This window comes from Cibotium barometz, chromosome 12 (genome assembly GCF_041138505.1).
Source record: "Cibotium barometz isolate CiBa-2024 chromosome 12, ASM4113850v1, whole genome shotgun sequence".
NCBI lineage: Eukaryota > Viridiplantae > Streptophyta > Polypodiopsida > Cyatheales > Cibotiaceae > Cibotium > Cibotium barometz.
The window spans coordinates 53062571-53069066 of record NC_141057.1 but is presented as its reverse complement, the minus strand read 5'-3'; positions in this window follow the sequence as shown (position 1 = coordinate 53069066).

Below are 6496 nucleotides of genomic sequence, written 5' to 3'. Positions count from 1 at the left end.
AAAGTGCCTTGACGGGCGTACCCCATTACAAAAGTGACTGCCCATGTATGGGTGCCCCCTTTACACACTGCCCTTTACACAACGTGCATCTCCACCAGCATGTTAACTTGCATATACATGCAACAAGTAAAGAGCCTGAGTCAATGCATGCCTAGTCCCAATCCGGTGCTCAACACATACGATAAGAGTCCTTGCATGATAAATGATTGTAAATACAAGTGCAAGAATGAATTGGTAATCAATGATCACTTACCCACATATTTACATGCTTCACCCCGTAACTTACAAGATGCTCCCAAACTTCATCAATACCCTGCAAAAGCAATTTCCATCCATACAAATAATGAGTTGGGGACTTGAACCCCATCACCACAGTTATTGTGGCTACACCCTACTCTCTTCGAGAGGAGGAGAGGGGATGAACTAGATTTATCTTACCCCCTCCCCTCCTCCCATCTACAAAAAAAAATGAGAATCAGTAGGCATATGAGATTTAAAAACCAAATAAGCATCCTAATAAAATAATCCGCCTATTGTTTTGGAGATATTTTATAAAGCCAGCAAAATATGATGTCTTAGAGATAAACAAAATACCAACATTGTGTCCAAAGTCATAACATCCAAGCACTATTTCATCTCCTACTCACTATTGTCACTCTCATCAGCCGAGTCATGATCACCAAATACAATTCTCACATTTGTCCTCTCTCTCTCTTTAAATATAACTCTAGCAAGATTGTCTCTCCTTTCTACGCCCCTAACCTGGGATGAATCAGGCGGTACTGTTTCGGATGATTGTGCCCTCTACAGAACCGCTGAGGTCTCGGTCTACACCAAAGCTATAACCTCAACAAGACCCACTTGCAGCCCATTCTGAATGGTTGGATCCAAAGCCAATGCATCATTGTTTACTCTCTCCACCTCCACTTGTGTCTCTCGAACCCAACCCTCAGTAGACACCCACCACCATACTCACTAACAATCAGAGTGCTATAGCCGTGGCACGAAACCCAGTGTTTCATGCACGTACTAAGCACATAGAGATTCATTATCATTATGTCAAGGAGAGGATTCATGCTCGGGATATCTCATTATCTTACTGCTCTACATAGGACAATGTTGCAGATCTATTCACAAAGGTGTTGCCTCGAGAGAAGTTTGAAGCTTTCCACAAAGCTTTAGGCTTACTCTCCTAAAGATAGTGATCTGCTGCCAACCTTGTACAAGTTCACATTGCCACTACAGGGGGGGGGATTTATTGGCATATATGCAATGAGTAGTGCCACATGTGAACATGGGCTAACCAAGGACACTTTTCTCCCTTGCGTTTTTCCCCTTGGATATCTAGTGTAAAAGGACACCTCCACATTTATTGCATTTTGATATTATGGAGTTGACTCTCTAGATCCACACATTCCAATGCAATCCAATTGTGTGAGTGCATTAATCACCATCTACTTGCTACTTTTGCTGCTGATTCTCTATATGTCTGTCTATGTGTGGAACCCTAACCCTAACAACTACGCACTCACAATAAATTTTAATTTTAATTTTTTGGGAGGACCCATTTTTATAGCCGACGTGGGAACCTCCTTTTGAGACTTTGAAAACCACATAAAATATAAAGATCCAAAGCTCAAAATCTTCTTTGCACCGTAGCAACGTCAAGCTTTGCTCTTTTGTTTATTATGCCGGTCATGATGTGGGAACCGACTCCAAAAAAAGTAATGGCAAAAACGCTACACAACTAATGCAATGGTGGGCACATCAACAAGTATCGTGTGCAGCTGGCCACATCATAGACGACAGCAACACGAGGAGAGCCACAAGCGAGCGCGCACATAACAGTTGCAAGGGAGCGCCGAAACGTAAAAAACCTACAGATGTCCATTTCTGCCTCTTCAGAGGTCGCCCTTGGGCTTGAGGCTCTGCAAAAACGCATGTCCTCCTGCCCTTTTTAAAAAAACGCATACTTTTTTCCATTGTTCTTTGAGATAGAAAGGTTCCCCTCTTCCACCTTATCCTCTTCCACACACATGCAAACACACAGGGGAAAAACGAGAGATCCTAAATAAACCATTGAAAAAAAAAACAAGATGAGATGAGGCTTATCTCTTTCGGAGCTTGATCACACACAAGAAGAAGTGAGAGAGAAGACTACGCTGGCTCTGATACCAATGTTACATCCCAGTAGCTATCCCCATATCCAAAGAGGGTAACGAGCTCTAGTCACCACCTAACCATAGAGGAATAACTGTCCGGGCTTATATAGTGGCCTTCTTGCCCATACTAGCCTGCCGCCCACAGTCCTCTGACCCAGACGCCTCACCACCACTGAACCCTATACACACTCGCCACACACGCTCAGGCGTGTGGACTCTTCATCCGATCAAGCTTTGCCGCCACTGTGGGCGACTCACGCATGCCATTACAGGCTACATGTGACAAAGAAGGCTTTGGCCTCTCTAACCTCATTGAGGGTGATGTCGTGGGGAAAGGCGATATGGGAGTCATCAAACTGGAGGATGGCGGTGGCGGCGATGACCTCTAGTTGGCGGTAGACACGGTGGTAGAGGATGAGGAGGCCGTATAGGGAGTAAGGGGGAAGGGCATGTAATGCTCCTTGCTTGAGGACTTGTAAGACTAGAACCTTGATTCTCCACCCAACCATATCCGAAATAGTCTCTTATCTCATCGTTATATAGGCCTAAGTGGTGCATGACCTTCCAACTTCAGCCCCTTAACCTTGTCAGAGTGCACAGTGGAAGACTAACGTACGTAGGAGACGCATCACCATCGAGCTCCACGAACACCCCCAACGAGCACTACAGCATCCCTCTGTCGGGCTCCCATCTCCCGATGAGCTGCCTCCGGAGGAGATCTATGACAAGGTGCCACCACACCCTATATATAGCGCTTCAACTTCCCATGCTTCCACTTATGGGATAATCCAAGGGACCTTCTAGCCATAGATCACACGCTCGAAATCGCCAACCTTCCAACACCCTCCCTCGATTCGAGCTCCGCAAGCCACCGAGGCGCGAGGGGGTCGCCCAGGACCACACACGCCTGAGCCCCCCAGGACCACACACACCGGGCTCTGATACCATGTCAGAATGCGCAACGGAAGACTAACGCACGTAGGAGACGCATCACTATCGAGCTCCACGAACACCCCCAACAACGGGCATTGCAGCATCCCTCCACCGGGCTCCCATCTCCCGGTGAGCTGCCTCCCAAAACACCGACCGGAGGAGATGACTATGTCAAGGTGCCACCACACCCTATATGTGGTGCTTCAACTTCCCATGCTTCCACTTATGGGATAATCCAAGGGACCTTCTAGCCATAGATCACACGCTCAAAATCGCCAACCTTCCAACATACCTTTCATTGGTTAGACATTGCCTTTTCCTTGTCCAATGCCTCTTCAACTACCCATGTGTCCCTTGGGCTTCATTGTGCACCATCTACTTCCCTTTTTACTTTAACTTTAATGCATATTAGCCATTGCTTAGGTATTTTCTATTTGAAATCCCCTGAACCTTATTTATATGCAGCCTTTTACATATAAATAATCTTTCCTAGTCTTACCTTTTAGTGTTACCTCTCAGTCTCATAACATTTCCTTCCCCTTGAAAGAAAAGTTTTCATCCTCGAAAACAAAACTGGGTAACTTCTTTTTTATTATGCTAACCTTCTCTTAAATTTTGATGACACTTAAACTTTTAAGTATCGTCAGATATCTCAGTCAGATATCTCAAAACCTTCAAACACAATACTTTGGAGAAAGATTAGAACCTTTCCTCCTTTTAAAAGAAACAGAGTTCTCCTAAACTCTTTGGTTCACCTTATTGCTATCTGAAAAGATAACCTTCTCTTTTTTAAGGTCTCATACTTCACTTCTTTTCAAGAGAGTACTTTTACTCTCTTATACTAGAGCATGCTTATAGAAATCTTGTTTAAATATTTCTAACTATTCCTTTTTAATCAAACTTAAACAAGTATTTAACTTGGAATAAGTTCTCTTTGATAACTATTTCAATCAGAGACACACTTCCTTTAGTAGAGGAATATTACTTCCTCGTTCATGTGCCCTTAAACTCCCTTTCTACTGAGAGTATCTTTTTATTTTAAGAACACCTATTGTCCATGTAAGTGTCATTGCACCATACAAATCTAACACGGTGTTGAACTTTATGTTACTCTTAGAACAATGAGGTTAGCATTAACACCTTCTTCTAAGATGAATACTTTATTCGCGTTGATGCCAAACATGAGGACAAACCAATATGAATATGTCCACCAACTTTGCATGTGTCCTTGATCAGAGGCTTGTATGCAGTTAATGACTTTTCATTGCTCTTTTTTACTTCTCGAGTGTCATGATCACTCAGAAGCTTTACATGGTTACCATCAACCCTTTTTCTAATGCACACTTATATACACTAACTAGAACCAATCTTACGGATAACCTCCTTTCCGTGAGACACAATTCCCAAATAAGATTGTTCTATTACCTTTTAGTACCTTACGTACTAGTTGACCGACCTTGCATACCATAAGCAATGAAGAGTAAAGTAACCATTTACTCCCTTGGCCAATTCCTTTTACTTCTTGACCGTCGACTTAATTGAGAAATTATTTTGGATGAGACAACCTCAACCTTACTTGGTCAACTCCTTTCGATTACTCATACATTGGCATAGCATACATCACTAAGCGTCCCATTCCACCTAGTTGCTCCCAAGTACTTGGTCAACTCCTTTCGATTACTCATACATTGGCATAGCATACATCACTAAGCGTCCCATTCCACCTAGTTGCTCCCAAGTACCTTGAGTAACCGATCATTAACACTAGACCTGGCTTTTAAAAGTTTGGACGTCCTTGAATTTGGATCTAGGAAATAACTTCTTTTTTGTTACACTTCAATAAGTGAAACAATGTCCACATAGACATTTCTTTTTATTAGTAGACCTTTTTCAAGCAACTTATTTGCTTGATAAATTTTATGCATATAAAGAAACAATTATAAGGTTCCTTGTACCATGTCTACCATTATGGAATCCACGAGAATAACCACTCGTAATTGTGCCTCTCTTTGACATGGTCAACTTTTCTTTTCACAAATGATATCTGATTACAAGCACATACTCATACCTTTACGATGTGGCTGAAGCAAACATCACTTTATTATGTCACCACCACGAGAATTTATAGTCTTTCCTCTTTTCCAAGGAATTAGACTCTTATTTATAGATAGACAGGTTGCTTTTACCAAGAATTAACTACCTTTACCGTCCCAAATCAACATTGGTAACATGTTTTGTGTGGTACTTTTCGATGAGTCATACCTTTAAACGAATCTAAAAAGATTACGTTTGAAGCATTGTGACCATTCATTAAGGTTAAACTTCGTAAATGAAGTTACCTAATAATAGATGTGAATTGTACTCCATTATAAGCCAACTCACCTAGATCAAGATCAAACGCTATAATTATTACTAACATTTAAGCGCTTATACACATGTTAATCCCATTTTGGATTAACAAATATGCTCCTCCATTTGAGGACATTAATAAATGTCATGCAAAGGCACTATAAAAGTTATACATTGTGAGATATTGGCCACCCAAGGCCTTTAGTAAGTTTTGGGCGCCCAAGTGTGAACAAGGGCCAATTGCATATAAGGCATTTTCTCATAAAATGAATGGACACAATCCCCCTTTGTGCTATGAGAGTTCTTGCTTTTGTCTTAAGAGAGAGAGTGAGAGAGATTACTCCAGCACATGCGCCTTCTCTATACTTGTATGCTTGTGTGCTTGTGTGGAGAAGTGAGAGAGAGTGATTGCCTTATGTGGTGGTATGAGCGACTCTACGGTGACAGCGTGGAGGTGAAGCTTGGAGGATTGGAGCTTCTCAAGTGAGCTTGGAGACCTCAAGGGACATGAGCTCGAAGAATTGGTAAGTGCCCTACGACAGTTATGTTCTATTACTTCTTCCAAAGTGAATGCGTAGAGTTCCATCTTGGAGGTGTAGTAGCCCATAACATTTTTGGCGCCATTGCTGGGGACCCATCCCTTAGCTTTTTCCATCGTTTTTCCTCTAATCTATGCATTACCCATTGCCCATTATCTCGATTAATGGTTTTCCATGAAGAAGATGTGGATTTGATGGTGATTTGGTGTGATTTGGTGTAAAATAGCTCTCTTTTTGTTTTGAAAAGAATGCTTTTTTGCTTAATTTCTAGCTTAATTTGTTGTTGTCAATGTGTTTTTTCATGCTTTTAGGACTTGCACATAGATTGTATTAGGCTTAGTTTGCATCAAACAATGCAATAGAATGTAATTTTTAGTGAATGATAGCTCTCTTTAGTGTTAAACATAAAGCTAAAATCATTAATTTTAGCTTAATTTGTGTGTTTTTTGGTAAAATTATTTGCATTAGAGTGTTAGCAAGCATTAGGAGTAGCTTAATCTTTTAAAAAAATTA